This window comes from Schistocerca nitens, chromosome 2 (genome assembly GCF_023898315.1).
Source record: "Schistocerca nitens isolate TAMUIC-IGC-003100 chromosome 2, iqSchNite1.1, whole genome shotgun sequence".
Classification (NCBI taxonomy): Eukaryota; Metazoa; Arthropoda; class Insecta; order Orthoptera; family Acrididae; genus Schistocerca; species Schistocerca nitens.
Window position 1 is genome coordinate 2,400,562 of NC_064615.1, and position 21,343 is coordinate 2,421,904.

Sequence of the window (21,343 nt, forward strand, 5' to 3'; positions counted from 1 at the left end):
TAGTGTTACGAATTTTAATGATTTTGGAATAGCTAAACCATTTTCTATGTTTTCTATGAATTTTGATATGTTGTCAACCTGTTTTATTTTGTGCAAGATGACAGAGTGGAAAAAGATTAGGAGTGTCTACACTCAATTATTATTGTCTAAAAAATTGGTTTATGGTTAATTAGGCGAATGCTAAATTTTTTTGATGTTTTGAGCATATGCATTTCCGCTGTTTATTTTTTGGGACATTTTCTAAGTCTGTTTACGTTACACGAACATCCTCAGACAATGTGGGGCACGTGTAACGCCGGAAATGCATATCCTCCTATTTCCATCTATTGTACTATAATTTTTTTCCTTGGTTTGTTACCTCAAGATATGACGTTTCTGTCTCTTTATATATCGTAATTGTTTTACTGTTTGTATATATATATATATATATATATATATATATATATATATATATATATATATATATATATATATTTATGCATTTATGTTGGTTTGTTTTGTGTAAAGATTATTTGTATTTTTACGCTGGGTCTGGCCTACGGAAAACTATGCTATCGAACGAATACATCGATAGGTCGTGTGGAGAACCAAAGTGTTTAGGATCTTTGGTAGTGTTAACTCTGCCGCGTGGAGCGCGGGCAGAGCATGGGAGAGTCTGGCGGGAGTAGCGAGTGGAGCAGGTGTGTTGTGTGAAGCTCCCGCGAGTTGCCGCGCTTTCGGGGTTTGGCAGCATGTAATTGCGCTCGACTTGCAGTGATAGTTTCTGACATGGTGTCGCGGACGGGAAGCATTAGCTGGCGCACATCAAGAGCCCGTTTCGCCTGGTGACCGTGTCGAGAAGAAGGCGCGCCAGCATCCAGCTTCTGCAACAGCGACGGCCGACAATGAGTGACTGTCGCCACCTCCTCGATCGACGACTTCAAACCTTCAATCAACCAACAAGGAAGACTGGAAGCACGTAAAGTTTCAGAACTGTATGGCAGACCTCAGCTTTTCAAACTTTTAAAATTGTTGCATCACAAAATTACAGCTACTTAGCATGAACCTTTGTTGCTCATTGTCCCAATTGCATTACCAAGCAGGGTCCCTTCCTTTTCCGACATGAACCCGAGTGTCGTTGAAATTCAAACGCCAGCATAATTCCATTTCACTGCTTTAATTTCAAAGTTCAGTTAAAGTATTCATACCTGGCTACAATACTTAGATTACACAAGCACAAATTAAGAGTGCTAGTTTTGTTACCATATTTTAGCTTACCTGTGACTGCAGCTCAGCTTGGTACGTACTAAATTTTACTATTGTTAATTGTTCAGAATCATTTAATTCAAGTTCAAAGTTAAATCTCTTATTTCTAAATTGCGTAGATTCAAGTAGCTTTTGAAATGATTGTTGAGGTAGTCCAAGACTAACCGTATTTTACTGAATTTCGATGTGCTTCAGAAAGAAAGCTCACTATTAACTTCAGTCACTAAATTAACTGTCGATTTTCCGGTTTTATTAATTCTTTTGCTAAATTAAGTGTAGCGAAATTTATTGCTTCTGACAAACTTTCAGTTTTCACACTACACTTGTGAACCTTCAGTTGCCACGCTTCTAGTGCTAATTATATGTGTAATAGTCTTTCTTTTTCAGTTACTATAGTAATTGTCCTTAGGACTGGCGACCGTAATTTCCCCCAAATCTCAAATATCTAATTACCGCTAGTTGATTGTTAACGTAACGGCCGCACATTTACTTTCTTTATTAACTTTACCCCTATTTCAAAATTAATTTCCACCAGTTTCATTAGCATTTTTCCTTTCATTTAGATGTAACCCTTTCCTCCCTCTTTACCGACAAATTAACCTCGGTGACGATTGCTTTTCCCAAATTTCCATTAGGTACACGCGGTTTAATTTTTCACTGTCATTAAGGTCGATAAGTGAGGGGGAGGTTACAGGCAGACATACCGTTTACTGGGCCACTCAGCCCTGTAGCATCATAAATCCTGTCACCTACCGTGACTAAGGAAATGGACTTATGTTAGTTACAGCACGATAAGTATCGACACCGACAGTGTGACAACTTCTGGAGGACCGCGGACTGTCTGCACAGAGGTGACTGTAGCGGCTTCCGTAGATGTGACAACGGAGAGAAGAACGCCGACAGCTATGCGACCAACGACAAGTAGCGGGATAACGTCGCCTTTTAGGTGAGTATCGGTTCAACATATAACATCACGATGGATGTACACGCGACAAAAGTATGGGATAGATATGGGCAAACGTGAAGCTGGCGTCAGTACCGCGTACACAAGGTATAAAAGGGCAGCACATAGATGGAGACGTCATCTGAACTCAGGTCATTCGTGTGAAAAGGTTTCCGACCTCACTATGCGCGCACCATGGGAATTAACAGACTGTTCTGAATGCGAAATGATACTTGGAGCTAGATGCATGGGACATTCCATTTCGGAAATCGTTAGAGAATTCGATATTCCGAGATCCACAGTGTTAAGATTGTGCCGAGAATAACAAATTCCAGGTATAGCCCGTCACCACGGACAATGCAGTGGCCTTCACTTAACGACCGAGAGCAGCTGCGTTTGCTTAGAGCTGTCAGTGCTACTGCGCTGACAGTCACGAAACACTGTGTGAAATAACTGCCGAAATCAATGTGGGACGTGCGACGAACGTATCCGTTAGCATAGGGTGGCGAAGTTTGGCCTTATTGGGCTGTGGCAGCAGATGACCGATGCGAGGAGTGCCTCTGTTAGCAGAGCGACAACACCTGCACACCCTGTCCAGGGCTCGCGACCACACCGGTTACACACTACACGACTCGTCAGACGAGTTCCGATTTCAGCTAATGAGAGCTGATCGTAGGGTCCGAGTGTGGCACAGACACCATGAAGCAGTGGGCCCACGTTGTCACCGAGGCTCCGTGCAAGCTGGTGTCGGCTCCGTAATGGTGTGGGCTGTGTTTTTATGGAATGGAATGGATCCTCTGGTCCACCTGAACCGATCATTGGGTGGAAATGGTTCTGTTCGGCTATCTGGAGACCATTTGTAGCCATTCATGGACTTCATGTTCCCAAACAACGGTGGAATTTTTGTGATCACAATAAGCCATGTCCCCGGGCCACAATTTTTAGGGAATGGTTTGAAGAACATTTTGAACAGTTCGAGCGAATGATCTGGCCACCCATTGGACGTCTGTGGGCCATAATCTAGAGGCCACTTCGTACACAAAATTGTGTATTGGCAACACTTCTGAAATTATGGTCGGCTACGGAAGCTACCACGGAAGTGACCCGTTATGCACGGTTTGCCGCGAAATTATTACAAACGCGAGAAATCTTCGACAACGTTAATGACGTCTCTTTCCCGACGCCGTCGCAAACCTGCCCTCGGGCAATGCTCGTGGTGTTCGAAACAGCTGTGTTCCAAATGTTTCTACGATCGGCATCAGCCAAGGAAATGCAACAAATCATTCGGAAGAATAAACATGTGAATAAAAAATGTAAGAACTGGTATGAGAATGAAGTATGAGAGTATGAGAATTTAAAAAGTTTGTAACGCCTCAGCATACGATACAGACATATAATAAATGTATGACACCTATTGTGATATGCAGTCGTAATTTTACAGTTAAAATAATGCCCTTAGACTCCTTAATTTGATAAGAAACATTTGTCTAGTCATCTCCTACGGACATAGGTAGCTGAATGAAAACAATAAAAATAAAATAAGTAAAAATAATAATCGGGGTTCGACATGGGGCACAAAATTAAGAAACAGGGCGCTAACTGAGCCACCATTCCGTCTGAGAATGTCGCGCACTAAAAGGCAGCTATAATAGCTGGAAAACTTTTAGCGTCTTTTTTTTCTTTTTTTTTTTTACAAACGGTAGAATATCTACGGTTGAGCCGAGACATGTGTTCGCTTGTTTTGCCTCTTCCACTGGGCGAAGTTCCTGGGAACTCGGGTGACCGCAACTGCCGCGTTCTCCCACTGAGTCACAGACCTCTCAGCGTTTGACATAAATTTCAGCTTTACACGTCTACCTGTTCCTGAGAAAATAAATCATTAATATTCAGAGAGACAGACTGACAGGCGCACAACAAAGTGGTCCTACAAAGGTTCCACTTTTACCGATTGAGGTGTTGTTGTTGTTGTGGTCTTCAGTCCTGAGACTGGTTTGATGCAGCTCTCCATGCTACTCTACCCTGTGCAAGCTTCTTCATCTCCCAGTACCTACTGCAACCTACATCCTTCTGAATCTGCTTAGTGTATTGATCTCTTGGTCTCCCTCTACGATTTTTACCCTCCACGCTGCCCTCCAATGCTAAATTTGTGATCCCTTGATGCCTCAATACATGTCCTACCAACCGATCCCTTCTTCTAGTCAAGTTGTGCCACAAACTTCTCTTCTCCCCAATCCTATTCAATACCTCCTCATTAGTTACGTGATCTACCCACCTTATCTTCAGCATTTTTCTGTAGCACCACATTTCGAAAGCTTCTATTCTCTTCTTGTCCACACTAGTTATCGTCCATGTTTCACTTCCATACATGGCTACACTCCATACAAATACTTTCAGAAACGACTTCCTGACACTTAAATCTATACTCGATGTTAACAAATTTCTCTTCTTCCGAAACGATTTCCTTGCCATTGCCAGTCTACATTTTATATCCTCTCTACTTCGACCATCATCAGTTATTTTACTCCCTAAATAGCAAAACTCCTTTACTACTTTAAGTGTCTCATTTCCTAATCTAATCCCCTCAGCATCACCCGATTTAATTTGACTACATTCCATTATCCTCGTTTTGCTTTTGTTGATGTTCATCTTATATCCTCCTTTCAAGACACTGTCCATTCCGTTTAACCGCTCTTGCAAGTCTTTTGCTGTCTCTGACAGAATTACAATGTCATCGGCGAACCTCAAAGTTTTTACTTCTTCTCCATGAATTTTAATACCTACACCGAATTTTTCTTTTGTTTCCTTTACTGCTTGCTCAGTATACAGATTGAATAACATCGGGGAGAGGCTACAACCCTGTCTCACTCCTTTCCCAACCACTGCTTCCCTTTCATGCCCCTCGACTCTTATAACTGCCATCTGGTTTCTGTACAAATTGTAAATAGCCTTTCGCTCCCTGTATTTTACCCCTGCCACTTTCAGAATTTGAAAGAGAGTATTCCAGTTAACGTTGTCAAAAGCTTTCTCTAAGTCTACAAATGCTAGAAACGTAGGTTCGCCTTTTCTTAATCTTTCTTCTAAGATAAGTCGTAAGGTTAGTATTGCCTCACGTGTTCCAACATTTCTACGGAATCCAAACTGATCTTCCCCGAGGTCCGCTTCTACCAGTTTTTCCATTCGTCTGTAAAGAATTCGCGTTAGTATTTTGCAGCTGTGACTTATTAAACTGATAGTTCGGTAATTTTCACATCAGTCAACACCTGATTTCTTTGGGATTGGAATTATTATATTCTTCTTGAAGTCTGTGGGTATTTCGCCTGTCTCATACATCTTGCTCACCAGATGGTAGAGTTTTGTCATGACTGGTTCTCCCAAGGCCATCAGTAGTTCTAATGGAATGTTGTCTACTCCTGGGGCCTTGTTTCGACTCAGGTCTTTCAGTGCTCTGTCAAACTCTTTACGCAGTATCTTATCTCCCATTTCATCTTCATCTACATCCTCTTCCATTTCCATAATATTGTCCTCAAGTACATCGCCCTTGTATAAACCCTCTATATACTCCTTCCACCTTTCTGCCTTCCCTTCTTTGCTTAGAACTGGGTTGCCATCTGAGCTCTTGATATTCATACAAGTGGTTCTCTTCTCTCCAAAGGTCTCTTTAATTTTCCTGTAAGCAGTATCTATCTTACCCCTAGTGAGACAAGCCTCTACATCCTTACATTTGTCCTCTAGCCATCCCTGCTTAGCCATTTTGCACTTTCTGTCGATCTCATTTTTGAGACGTTTGTGTTCCCTTTTGCCTGCTTCATTTACTGCATTTTTATATTTTCTCCTTTCATCAATTAAATTCAATATTTCTTCTGTTACCCAAGGATTTCTATTAGCCCTCGTCTTTTTACCTACTTGATCCTCTGCTGCCTTCACTACTTCATCCCTCAGAGCTACCCATTCTTCTTCTACTGTATTTCTTTCCCCCATTCCTGTCAATTGTTCCCTTATGCTCTCCCTGAAACTCTCTACAACCTTTGGTTCTTTCAGTTTATCTAGGTCCATCTCCTTAAATTCCCACCTTTTTGCAGTTTCTTCAGTTTCAATCTGCAGTTCATAACCAATAGATTGTGGTCAGAATCCACATCTGCCCCTGGAAATGTCTTACAATTTAAAACCTGGTTCCTAAATCTCTGTCTTACCATTATATAATCTATCTGATACCTATTAGTATCTCCAGGATTCTTCCAGGTATACAACCTTCTTTTATGATTCTTGAACCAAGTGTTAGCTATGCTCTGTGCAAAATTCTACAAGGCGGCTTCCTCTTTCATTTCTTCCCCCCAATCCATATTCACCTACTATATTTCCTTCTCTCCCTTTTCCTACTGACGAATTCCAGTCACCCATGACTATTAAATTTTCGTCTCCCTTCACTACCTGAATAATTTCTTTTATCTCGTCATACCGATTGAGGTACGGAACCGTAAAAGGCGTGAACTTGGCTGTGAAAATAGGAAGTATGTAATTTAGTGAACTGAACAGTTTTACGCTGCCTGATACGACTGGATCTGTTCCAGTTTGCCTCATATGCAACGAAACTGTCGCTTTCGTTAAAAGCGTCAATTTAAAACGACACTACGAAACAATTCATCTGCAGTTCCATACAAATTTTCCTCTGAGTAGTGGAACTCGGTAGGAAAAACTCCAGACATAGCTAACTCCTTTTTAGCCTTACTAAATCGCTCCTAAGAGTGGGCAACAAAAATCTACCGAAGCAGCGTTACCTGTGTGTTGGACGCTTAATAAACACCAGCAGTCATTTTCTGACGCTGGGATAGTAAAGAAATGTACGCTGGAAGTTGTTATTGCACTTTTTAAAGAGAAAAAGGATATTGCCGAAGCAGTTCAAGGTATTCCATTGTCGCCACAACACAAGAGAACACAAATTTTGCCTGTCGACAACAACAGTAATTCACGCGAGCTTCAGCGGAAGACGCCTTGATACGCCATCACTTGTTGAACCACGTCAGACTGTTGATGAAGAACAAATGGCGATTTTTGGATACTGACAGTAACGCATTTAAGGAAGAACTGCTAGCAATATTGCCGTCTGAAGGACAGATTCGCCAAGAAGATTTATTCAGCACTTCTGATCACTTCGTGACAAAATCAAACATTAGTTTTGATAAAATGGTGTCTCTTTCAACGGAAGGGACCCCAGCGATAATCGGCGAAGAAAGGGACTAGCACAGGGCATCAAGGATAAGGATGCTGGGCTACTATCTTATCAGTGCATAACTCACCAGGCAGTCCTTTGTGGGAAACTTAGTCCACTCTGAAAGAAGTAAAGGACAGTTTGGTCCCTTCAGCACAGACAGTTCAGAGTTTCTATCCGAGTGTGATTCGGCGCTTTCTGACTTACTGCAGCACAACAGTGTTCGTTGGCTAAATACAGGTCAAGTGATTGAACGTTTTGGCAAATAAAACAAGAAGTGACCTACTTCTTCGGCAACTTGCAAGAAGCAAGTTCCTAGTAACGTCTTCCTTTCCCAAAATCATTCTGAAACATTTAAAGGCGCTCAGTACCGAACTACAAGGAAATGTTAAATTAGTACGTTGTCTGATAATGCGTATCTTCTTTCCTTTTCAAGCTATACATATTTGAAAAAGACTTTGCAAGTCAAGAATTTATTTACTTTTCAACAATTCTTGAATATAAAAATAAATCTGAAATAGACACTGCAGTATTTTCAGATTCTGTGTCAGATACTACAATTAGCAAGGAGTTTGCAGCAATATTCCAAGAATTCGCAACGTTAGAGAAGTTGTCGGGATTCCTAAAATCGTCTTTTGAATTTTCTACAGCGGCAGAATGGACCGACGGGGCTGCGAAGTTGTTCTGTCTTTCAAAGCCTTTACTCTAGATGGAGATAACAGACTTGCGGGAAGACATCCTCCAAGAATTTTAGACATGTCCCAAACAAATTTGAAAATTGCAAAAAATTAGCCATTTACCTGGCTGCTAAGTTCGGCTCCAAACATATTACTGAAACTTCATTTCCAAAAACAATTTTTTTTAAGAAATAATATTGCTCAAGATTAACGGCCATCCATCTCGAAGGCACTCTTCCCATAAGCTGCTCCCTGAGTGAACCTAACTTTAGAAAATTGGCTGAAAGACCGCAAATGTAATTTCTTCCACTGATTTTTAATACAGTCATGCATATCTATCGTATCTCATATTATTTTTTGAGTGAAACCCAAAATAAAAATTAGTAAGGAATATGAGTTTCTTTTTCGATACAAATTTTCAAAAGTTCCGGAGCCCATCTAATATTACTTGCCGCCCTCTGATCTACAGTGCCAACAACAGCGGTAGTACAGTGTATACAACTGTGGCAAAGAAACAGCGAACAGACTAGTTGCATTAGTCAGTCAGTATTCTGCGAGGTTTTCAAAAAAGAGATTAACGACTTAAGGCTCTTGGTTAACCAGTAAAGTTGATGACAACAGTGATAGCAATGACAAGACGTCTGAAATGGATATCCAGGAATATGGCCAAAAAATATAGATTCTAAAGAAGTCTTACCAAACATTACCTGCCTCTATCAATGTAAATGAAATCGTCAATTTCAAGAGCATTAAGATCTAAACATCGACGTCAAGCGGCACATTATGTTGATATCCTCCTCGCTGTTGAAGCTCACCTGCGGCGCTTTCGAAACATAATGAGGTCCAACTTCTGGCCAGTCATCTTGACTTTCCTAAATCACTTAAGACGAAGACCGAGACTGCTCGCATTAAAGTGACACAGCCCACTACGTTTTCCTCCTCCTTAATCAATTATACAGCTTGGACGCGCGATGTATGAGACAGGTGAAATGCCCTCAGATTCGAGAATTTTGTAGCAATCCAGCACCAATGAAAGGAAGTGCTGACAGTTGTCACCATTAATGAATCAACCGTTCACTAAGTCATGGTTGTAAAACACTGACACGAATTTTCTGCAGAAAGAAGCAGAAGGGGGGGGGGGGGGGGAAGAATAATTATGGTTTCGGAGAAATGAACGACTCATTTTAAAAGGCTGGAAGAATATATTTATAACAGATTTGTAACTGTGACGTTTACAGGTACAAAATACAGGAGCGGTTGGTTATCTACAAACGTATTGAAACCAGACTGTAGTGATAAGAGCCGAAGAACAAGGGAAAGAGGTAGTAACTGAGAAGAGAGGGAGACATGAGTCTAGGCTACGTCCCGAGTTATTTAACAATCTGTACGTTGAGCAACCACAACGCAAACAAAGGAGATACTGATAAACGGGATTAAAAGATTAGGGAGAGAAAAATTATAAGTTTAAGATTTGCCGACGAGTTAGTTCTACCAGAGACAGCAATGAATTTGGATCTTTTGAGCGGAATCGATATTGTCTTGAAAAGATGTTATAAGATGAATAAACCAAGCAGAAGGCTAATGGAGTTCCGTCGAATCAAGTCAGATATTGCTGGCTGATTTAGATTAAGAACTGGAACGCTGAAAGTAATACATGAGCGTCTACTGAAGGAAAATGGCTTTGTCCTGCCATTTGCATTTAAGCTATTCAAAGAAAGCACGTAAAACCTGAATCAGAATGGCTAGCCGCTGTCCAGGATGCGACTACTTTGGTGCCACCCACAGTGCCAGTCGCAAGGTGGCAAAAGTAAAAGAGGATATGAGATACAGGCTGGCAATGGCAGGAAAAGCAGCTATACTGGAAAAGAAAAGCATGTTAATACTGAACGTACGTTAAATTGTTAAGAAGTTTTCTTAAGTGTTTGTTTGGAGTGTTGCTTTATATGTTTGTGAAACGCGGACAATACACACTGCATACAAGAAGAGTATAAACAGCGAAATTGGATATGTGCTGCTACAAAAGATTGTTGAAGACATGCGGTTAAATCGAGTAAATAATAAAGAGTTACTGAATCGAATTGGAAAGAAAAGAGCATAATGGCACAGCTTAAGTGAAATAAGGCATAGGTTAATAGGACACATCCTGAGAAATCAAGGAATATTTAATGTGTAAATGGACGGAATTGTGGGGGCAACGGCTGCAGCAGGAGACGAAGCCTTGACTACAGTGTGCATGTTCAAATTGATTTAGTTTGGAGTCTTACGACTGAAGATCACAACGACAGTGTCTTCTTATCAGTCAGGGATATCTCTTGCTGGTGTCGAAACGTCAAACTCTCGCCACTTGAAGTACTCATACTGGTTCCTGTTGTGGTCTACAGTTCGAAGTCTGATTTGATGCAGCTCTGAATTCTACTCTATCCTGTCTCTTCATCTCCGAATCACTTCCATAACCTACGTCCTTCTGAATCTGCTTACTGTTTTCATCTCTTGGTCTCCCTCTACGATATTGAGCCAGCCCCCCCCCCCCTACACACACACACACACACACACACACACACACACACACACACACACACACACACTTCCCTCCAATTCTAAATTAATGACAGCATGATGTCTCAGAATTCGTCAGGTTGTAACACAAATTTCTTCTCTCTCCAACTCTGTTCAGAACCTCCTTAAAAGCTCCGTGATCTTCGGGATACTTCTATAGCACCACATTTCAAAAGCTTCTATTCTCTTCTTGTCTAAACTGTTTTTCGTCCATTTCCCACTTCCACACATAGCTACAACTCCATACAAATACTTTCAGAAAGGACTTCCTGACACTTAAACCTATAATCGATGTTAACAAATTTCTCTTCTTCAGAAACGCTTCTCGTGAATTTGCCAGTCTACATTTTATGTCCCCTCTACTTTGGCCATCATCAGTTATTTTGATACCCAAATAGCAAAACTCATGTACTACTTTAAGTGTCTCGCTTCCTAATCTAATTCCCTCAGTATCGCGTGATTTAATTCAACTGCATTCCATTATTCTTGTTTTGCTTTCGTTGACGTCGATCTTATATCCTGCCTTCAAGACACCATCTACTCCGTTCAAGTGCTCCTCCAAGTCCTTTGCTGTCTCTGACAGAATTGCAATGTTATCGGTAAACCTCAAAGTTTTTATTTCTTCCCCCTGAACTTTAATTTCGACTCTAGATTTTTCTTTGGTTTCCTTTACTGCTTCCTCAATGTACACACTGAGTAACATCGGGGACAGGCTGCAGCGCTGTCTCGTTCCATTCTCAACTACTGATTCCATTTTTACTGTCATTTCTACTGCCATTTAAATATTTTGTAGGAAGAAAACAGTGAAAGCGTAGTTTTTCTGAATACTTGATAATTATAACGGACTAGAACTTCAGATGTGTGAGCAGATAATAAATATCTGAAGGGAACTTAAGAGTAATGAATTTTTTGTGGTGATGGAATCTACAGCAATAATTTTACTCTTTAGAGATTAACAGTCTTTCTATGTATTAAACCTTGCATGCTAAACATAATACACCATGTTATTTATTACATATTACATTCTGTAAAACGAACGCTCTAAAGATTTTGCATGACAATGACCTCGTTTACATAACACATTATTCACAAATCACGGAAATCACCGACAATCGTCGTTAGAGTACAGGCATGCTACAATGGATTCGCTGTTGTTATGAGTGTTTGTGCATTAATCTGACATTGACAAAGCACAATCAGATAGTATCTGCAAAAGACGAACGTCAATCCACTACACTTGAAACAAGGAACTAATGCCGGCATGTTAAGCATGTCATCTACGGTTATCCCAATGAAGAGTTTCTACTGTCTAGAAGACTTTATACTTTCTAGTAGAGTTCGTTACTTGTGTTCTAGGAAGGTCAACGCATAATAGGCAAATATTTTCTCCTAAGTACAGTACGGGGGTGGAATAAAGATGTGGTTGTTAAGATGATACAGGCAAAGTTTATTAGTCTTAGAAAACAACTATGTCGCATGTTGTGACAAGTATGGAATTATCGTACTGCACTGCATCTTGTAAGTTCACTACAGAAATATTTTCTGTGCGATACGGATGAAATTCACATCTCTTTTACAATATTTTCTAAATTTTTATTTGGATGCGTGATTGTCCGATACAGTATATTGGCCAGCCTTTCTCTCTGATGGTATAACTTCTCCATTTAGCGCCTTCCAGATGATCTGCTTCAGCCTTACATGAACCCTAAGCACAAGCTTCACGCTATCACAAAGTAATAGCACGAAAGGTTGGGACCGATGACCAAGCAGTCTGGTCCCTTCCCCCTCCTTTTAAACCAACTAACCAACCACAAAAGGTAAGACTTGCCAAAAACTCCTTACAACTGAGGAAGTTGTTCAGAATAAAATCGAGAAATTAAAAATGATAGCATGAGCCGAAAAGAACTAAAGACGATTATTTTTACGTGTTGTAATTTATTACCTCCATAGTAAAGTGCTAGACTAAGGATCCAAACGTCTCCGGTTCGATCTCTGGTTGCTCCTAGTATTTTTACCTGCAACTTACCACTTCATTCACCTCTGGATTGTTTGTCTTAGTGAAATTGTCGAGTAGCACCGCGGTTCGGAATCCACATTAAAATGCGGATCCCCCTGTAATGGACTGGGTGAGCCAGTTCAGAGGTCAGAGGAAGACAACGGCACACAATCTCCAATAAGATGAAGCACCGTACTGTTCAACTCAACAATCTGGTTTATGACAGCTTTACTTTTTTTCTCCTCCGTATACCTATGGTTTTCTGTAACACAACACAAGGATCACTATTGCTTCAGTTACTATCAACACGTCCATAGGCGTTCGCAGAAATTTTCCAAGGGGCAAAATTCTGAAAGTTGTATTTCTTTAACAACTGGCTACGTGCGTCTGAAAACGTGTCGTGCGCCAGGAACTAAATTTGACGAGAAGCACACAACATTTATTATACCTCAAATGATTACTACTTACGTAGTTAGCATCTTTAAGATAGATTACCTTCATATTTAAAGGGTAATCACTTTGAACTGTACGTGCAAATTGTATCTTTTATGTTATTAATATGAATAAGGTTGCCACTCTTTGATTCAACGATCTAATATTTCATACTCATATGATTAATTCCAGTGTACGCAAAGAGTTATGAAAAAAGCTAGAACAATTTACAAAAACGTTATTTATTGCCCCATATTGTGGTATGAAACGAAAACCAAAAATCTTCATCAGAAAAAAAATCGAAACGACTGAGAAAATTCTGTTGGACTTCAACAAAAATAACCAATATTAATAGTGATCGAAGTGGAGGAAAAGGCTGCTGCAAATTTTGAGAAAAGGCGTAGAGGAGAGCACTACACAGTAAAGCACGGTACTTTTGGTAGTCAGGAATTACAATGAGCATCTACTTATAAACTTAATATTTTCCGTAATACTCACAGGTAAGAAGAATTTGCTATTTTGTGATCTTATATACACTATTAGCTATATAATGGCCAGTTTCAGATGTGGTACATACGTAGATTATGAAAGTTAAAAAATTTTTTGGTGTATCGTGTCTTTAGTACACAGTTGAACACTTGAATACAGTAAATAGTGAATCAGTGTAGACTCGCAGATGCCTATGGCAATTTCTAAAGTTGCAGAATTTGCTGGTGAAAGCTTGCTTAAGGCATGACACCAACAAATGCAACTAGTGATTTCAGAAAATATGGAATGTAGCCACAGAATGGCAAGATCATTAATGAGTCGGATTTCCTTGTGACTGCAGTTTCAGACCACTCTCTAAATTCTCATTGTGTGCCTAATACGATATGCAAAATGTTAAGGCAGTCAGTTGAAGTTTATACACTGATAAGTCTAGAACCAGCAGCCCATATATCTCATCGAACGAGTTTCGTAACTTCCCAGAAGATCCTCCGATTTAGACACTCATATCCCAGAAGCATCATATTGACTTCAACACCTGAGATGTCGGCTACTGAAGAAAAAAATCTTTAAGGAAAAGGGTAAAGTTAAAAGAAAAAGAGGAAAACGTACGAAGAGACTAACAAGCAGAAAACTAAGTAACGTGTAAGTAAAAGTGTTTCGAGCGAAAGTTACGAACGAGGTAATACAGATGTCTCATCTGATGAGTCTGAGGGCAGTCCATCACCAGATGATTGTGACGGCAGCGCCGGTCTGGAACGTTACAGACGACGTCAGCCAATAGCACGCTGACTAGGACGACACCGAGACAGGAGCGGTCTGGTCTCTACATGAAGAGAACATAAGAGACGCGCAGCTAAGCCGCGGCCGCAGTGGAAGACGAGCCGTCTTACAACGCTACACCAGTGACTCGTGAAGTGTTTTGTTTTGTTTGCATTGAAATAGTATACATCGAAGGACACTGCTTATTTGCCTGTCGCCACTTGCTTGCCACACACCTTTGTGAATACGCAAAGTTAAGTATTATCAATTTATCTTACTGTAATAAACTGCATTTATACGATTTGCTTGAATTGTTGTCTAGCGATCCGAGGTAACAGCTTCCTGGGCACACTATGTTAGATGAGTGGGCAGGATACTAAAATCTTTTTGATTTGAACTGGGATTTTGTGAGTAGCAATTATATTTTGGTAAAATGACATGTTTTTTGTAGCTAAAATGTCGAAGGTGGTGATGAAGAATATATGGTCTCATACCATACAAAAGTAAAGTAAAAAAAAAACAAACGGTTTTGTGTAGCCAAAAGCAGAAGGCACAGTTTGTGTATCACATAAGGACACTGCAATGATTCTGACTTCAGCTTTGTCTACTGCTACCAAAAGATTGTATTCTACGTCCAATCAGTTTTGGTAGACTTGATGTTCACTGAAGTGAAACGTATTGTAGCCTGTTGTTGTGGTATTCAGTCCAGTGACTTGGTTTGATGCAGCCCTCCATGCTGCTCTATCCTGCGCAAGCTTCTTCATCTCCAATTGTAGCCTAGACGTTTGTAATTATATTTAACATTGCATTAATGTTTTGTGTGTGATAATAGGCTGTTCATTAATGATGCGAAAAATCATAAGTGTTTCACTGTGTACTGTGCATAGTACACAGCAAAACACTTGCAGCACATTTTTAAAACTGTAAGTTCATTTGTTAATTAGTTGCCAAATTATTTTGTTTCATTCCAAAATGTTGATAAGGAATTATTCTTTTAAACAAATACAAAGTTTTTTCTGTGAGTAGTAATTTGTACAAAATCATCAAAATTATAATTTTTGTTTCACTCTGTACTATTCTCTCCTATTAGATTTGATGTCATCTACTACATGCTGTTTCCTTGGAAAACACATCTTATCACTTTAATGGATGTATTACATCAGTTTCATGCTTTCTATTTTTTATGTTTACTTACATTTGCCGTATCTATCTGGAACCTCGTTGGGACACTTTGAGATGGGGTTGTAGAAACGAAGTAAAAAATTTAGAGCATAACTGCATGGAACTTGTTACGTCTGACGTAGCTGGTGCATCATTTCCAGAAGATTTCACCTTTTTCAGTGAGGCTTTTTTTCCCTTTTACATATTTATAAAACTCCATGCAAGCCAGCTGGTAGTTAAACTGGCAGTGTAAGACTAATTCCACAGTTCCTGGCAGCATTCGATTATTTCTTTCATGTTGGCGTTGTGTGCGCGAATAGGAAACAAATACTCGAATAATTTTAGCAGTTGGCATTTGCGGTCAGGATTCTCGGTTTCCTTAAGAAAGTAAATCCATCTTTCTTCCATAGAGTGTTTAGACTTCCATTCTTCCGACTCACGCTTAGTTCATAAAAAGCTCTTCAGATACGTAATTCCTGAAAACAATTGTCAACTAAAAGCCGACACACCATTTTCAGTCAGGTATAGAACAGTGTTTTCAGTCATCACCCAATCTGGGGTTTCATATAGCGTCATCCTTCTTCTAATTAAAAGAAGTAGGCAATTTCTCTAAGTAAGCAAATGCTATGATATAGAAAGCCATTCTCTCTTCCTCAAATTTCGACATTAAATTAATTATTTCTTGGTTAGGGTTCTCATTCTTTAATTTGTTCGAATTCATCTTGGCTCGCATGCCAATAAAATTGGCAGTCTTCCTTTCATTCAGATATCTGTTGATAAATATATTTGCTATTTCATTTATCGAGACTGTATTCTTCTCCAAGTTTTTTTTATATTTCTTTTCAAAATATGACTGCAGAAACATGAATTAAATTTCACTGATCGGAGTACTGAAAAAATCTGAAATTATTTTAGATGGCCTGTCTTCGGTATCAAACCTTGTTTTAATGGAATTCTCTCAACTGCGAGCATTACCGGCCCCCATCTTGTTTTTAGGTGAGATAGAAGAGTCTGACGATTGACATCAACGTATAAGCTGAAAACTTCAAGCTTCTCTGTCCTTACCGTGTATATTAAAAATAAATGTTTTCATGACCATTACTGTAACGTCGACGGTTAAAGACTTCAGCAGCGCTTGATATAGCATTGTGGAGAATATTGGCACGGCATTCAATTTTCTACATTTTTTCCTAGTTCTTCTTTAATTTGGTGACACACATTCCGCTGGCCGTGTCAATGAAGCCCTCCAATAATGGTATGGTACTGTCTCCATATAAAGCGGTTAATTCATCTAATAGAATTTGCAGTTGTCTTACAGTGTCTAGACAAAACTTTGCAGTTTTCTCCGATGTTTCGTTATTCAGCGAATCAAACTTCAACAGCTTGTGTTGGATTCCGTCAGATTCAGTAAAGTGCTGAACAATTTAAGGAAATACCTTTTCTGACTTGTGGTTCGATGTGTCGGGGCCTATGCCGTAAAATGAAACTTCTTGCTTTCGGACACATATTTTTAACAATCGCTATAGCTTTGGTCCTAGCTACAGACTACTTTGTGGCGATTTTGGAATCATGATACATTGCGGCACTCAGATTTACGGTACAGTTAAGATAAATGAAGGACTGATGATGCCTGACAGCTTAATAAGCTGATGCGTAGTTTCTTTCCTGACAAAAGACCACTCTTCTGTGTAATCTTCCATAAAGTGACACTTTCTCTTTCCACCATTTGACATTTCCGTAAGCTATGATAAGTTGATTAAACGGTAAACAATAGACAATAACACTTTATTCATCAAAGTACAAGTCACTATACACTTCATGCCCTATCTGTCCGCAGTAAACACTTCAGATATTAGTAACTTTCACTCTTTGTTCGCATTACGTTTGGAAACAATGGTCTTAGCAGATCGCTGTTCCAATGGGAACTGCTCGATTCTTTCGCGTGGCGCTGCTTAAATAGTTCCAACCCCTTACTAATGGAGAAGTCTGCTAGTTTCTCGAATTATAACACTACATCTAGAAGGTGCTTGCATTGTCAATGTAGGATACACATCTGTGAGACAACCTCATCAACATAAACTTGTTGAGATAAATAAAATTAACGGAGGCTTTATTTACATGTTGCGCTAACAGATGGTGTTATTTCAGTACTTGAGGCGAGCTCGTAATAGTATTTTGCAAAGTCAGGACAAAATAGGGTCTTGTCGGGATAACGGGACAAGAAGGTCCGTAATGGTGACGGTCGCGATATAAAGGGACAGAGGGCGCCCCTGTGTTTACTTGCGTAACTAAAACTGAACAAAATACGTTTTCAAAACTATTTTTTGTTGGTTATGTAAAGATTAGCCAACGGCCTGCACCTGATTAGGTGAGCGTGGAAAAGCAAATGGTTCAAATGGCTCTGAGCACTATGGGACTTAACTTCTCAGGTCATCAGTCCCCTAGAACTTACAACTACTTAAACCTAACTAGCCTAAGGGCATCACACACATCCATGCCCGAAGCAGGATTCGAACCTGCGACCGTAGTGCACCTTACATTATCGTACAGTCATACCAACTCAACCGATCAATTCATACTGGTAGCTCGATGATTGCATGTGGCGCTCTATCACAGCCCGGTAGACAAGAGATTTCAAATTACTAGTGAGGTCATCTTTTCGACCTTGAGGTTTCACGTTTTCCCCCCACTTCCAGAGCATAAAATGGAATTCTCCGTTTCGACTGAAGCGTTTAGACTTCTGGATTAAGTATAGCCGGCTGTGTTCCACTTAGTCTACTACAATACCTGTGCCCTTTAAAGTAATGCTGAATGTGCAAGCCGTCGCGGGTCTCGACTGTCCACAGGATTTTAGATTAGTGAAAAGAAGCATATTGAAACATACTTATAATAGCGCAGGGTCTCGGGGTCTTAAGACGATTGTTGACACACGGCTCAACAAGCAGAGCGAAAGATACGAGTGTTGAAGCACTAGCACAATGGCGCTACAAGAAGAGTTGTTCCATGCGTATCTATCACGCTATGCAGAACAGCACATAGGTGTTTGAGAATTTAATCAGTACGGAAGTAAAGAGGAAATGACTAGCAGTACTGTAGTTACCTTTTAACAAGAGAGGCACGATGACACGCCAAGGCGCTGAACAAGAACAGGGTCACGTGCTGAGTCGCGCGGGACGCGACGTAAGTGACCTTGCCCCCTCCACAGGACTCACGCCTGTGCGTCGCAGTGGACCACGCCAGAAGAGAGCTAAATGCGCTACGCCCCCATGAGTGACGTCATTGTCTGCCGTGGCTCGAAACCTGATGCGGCTCCACTTTTTTCCTTGCATGTTAATAATACACGTAACTCATGCTGTATCTAAAGACCCCTATAAACGATCAAACAATTTGAAAAATATTCCTAGTTCAGACTTCACCAGTTTTGTCAAATTATTTGGCAGCGTGTGTCTTTGAAAGATTTTGTTTAACGTATCTGAAAGACATTGTGATTGATGGTCGATTTGAAGAGGGCGGACGCTGTTTCTGCTAATGTTTCGTCGCGCATGTTTGGCGAGAAAGAGTTTTTATTACAATTTTATCTCATTGTATTGTGAGTTTCCACAATTGTGGAAAAGACGCTCAAAGATAAAAACAAAAGAGGACTGGCAATAACCTAAATGGTAGAGGTGTTGCGTCTTTCCCAGCCATATATTACGCAGGAATACGTGAAGAAGGAAATGAATATTCTAGACACAACATGCAAGCGGGAGTGCGTAAAATAAAAAAATAATAAAAAAATCAATGATCTCCTATTCCTCCATGAACGAAGTATATAATTTCCAAGTGTATTTTTTAATGGACTTTCTTAGGAAAACGAATAGAAAACACCAGATTTCGCATAACTGTGTCGCCTTTTTCAGTGTAACTGCTAGGTAGTTCTACAAAGTTACTAAAAGAGTGACTGTACTTGCGGAGGAAGTTGATGTAATCATCAAGGTCTGAGTTCAATATTTCCTTCGGCGCGTTTTCATCGATGTATTTATCTCTAACTTTCAACCATTCCCTGGGACAGCGTCTTGTTTTCTATCTTTTCATTGTACACAGCGCTAAAGTCAACCCAAGAAATGCTCTGTCTACATTGCTAGACATTCCCAGGCCCTGATCTAGTAGGGGCAAACGGGGGTGTCTGCCCCGAGCAGCAATTTCAGGGGGCGCTAAATTCATATTCTTGAAGAAAAGAACCTTGTGACACGAAGCGCCTAGCATCCAGCCCACGTTGGCTATCGATTATTCGTTGACTTTCAAACACCATGGTGGTTTTCGAACATTTTTGAACACAGTCTACGTTGATTTCTGACCGAATCATAAGTTGATTTTTGAATGCGTGCATAATGTACGTGATGCCTCTGCCAGGGGAGTCCCCGTCGCATCTAGACAAAAGGAGACGGGGCTATACGAGCTGAGCCGAATAAACACGCACGGTGGATGACAATCGCTGCTTGTTTATTTGTTTTATTGGGTGTGCGAGCGATCGGCGTTGTTATAATTATTAGCGAAATCCTTAAATTGAGTGGAAGTAAACGGAATAACACATAAGAAACGGAATAACATGTGACAAAGTTTACATATTTTCTTCTCGGTGTATCCAAGAAAAAATTTTGACAGAAAATTTTTGCCAGATCGCTACTCTAGTAAGGGCCAGTTGTACAGTCCCCGGTTAGCAGCCGCTTAAGCTCAGTTCTCGGAATAGCGCAGAAAACGCGTTGTGTGAACACGTAATAACGCCCAACCGGAGAATAAACGCGGGGTAACTAAAACGTTGATTCTGGAAGGGTTAGTGAAGTTAACCGGAGAATAAGTTTTGACAATGGCAGGAATAGCTAGAGAATTAGTGATGACAAAATTTTGTTAGAACGAGGAAGGAGAAGAAACGGGGACAGCACGCAAAGTATATGGAACAACATGACGATTCCAAATTTATACAAAAATTTCGTACTACAGCTTTTCGATCCCATGCTTGAGAAACTGGAGCGTATAAATGAAATTTGAATATATTAGCTAACATAAAACCTTTTCTTGTAGTAGGCCTAATAGGCATTTGATATTGGTACTTCGCGAATTCTATGCTGCCGTGTTATTTTTGTAAATGAGGTACATAAAAATGACCATATGTGCCAAAATAGTCTAACTTATTTAGTGTGTGTTAAATTGCTGCAATATTAGAAAGGCCTATTTCGTTTTATCTAACAGACGGTGACAAAACAGACGTAATAAACTTGAGAAACCACACCAGTCTTGGGTACTATTCGTATTAACAGCTTTTTTCGGTATTAGAGAACGACATTTTGATTTTTCACCTAGCAAAACGTTTGACGAACTTTGATGAGGTAATACATTCTTTCGCAGACAGGAAAGCACGTAATGTAAAGCTGTAGCAAGATTAAAGAGAAAAAAATTTTGGGATCTAAGGACGGAAGAAATGTGTACCGTCTTGCTTGTCTCTTGTCTTTACAGGTTTTATGCTTCTTATATTCAATTTTACGTCACACAAATGAGAAAGTTACTAGCTAATAGGCAACAAAAAGTGCAAATTTTCAAGAGTTCTTATTCTCCCGGGTACAAATAATCCTACCCAGTATTAATTTTGAGTTTTTTTTTAAGGAGTCTAGCTGTAGGATATCAAAGCAGGCGACTGAGAGCAGGAGAAGCACCGCAGAACATTTTAATCTTACTGTCCTGAATACAGGTTTGATGGCATCCATTACAAAATATACGCGTTTGAATTCCCTAGCGCGGAATACAGTAACGTGCGATAGAAAAATGCTTTGTGAAGTGGCCTGGCACTGCACTTTGGCGCACTTAAGACCAAATAACATGTCTTACATTTATTCCTCGAACAT

The 21,343-nt window shown here is 40.1% G+C and overlaps 1 protein-coding gene across 2 annotated transcripts in view; it reads right to left on the minus strand.

Annotated features, from left to right (window-relative positions):
- Positions 1–18,696, minus strand: part of LOC126234235 (uncharacterized) — a 93,017-nt gene extending 74,321 nt beyond the window's left edge. For both annotated transcript variants that reach the window (XM_049942927.1, XM_049942926.1), the window contains exon 1: positions 18,565–18,696. The gene's annotated coding sequence lies outside the window, so the exon portion shown is untranslated. The remainder of the gene's footprint in view (positions 1–18,564) is intronic.
- Positions 18,697–21,343: the final 2,647 nt, after the last annotated feature.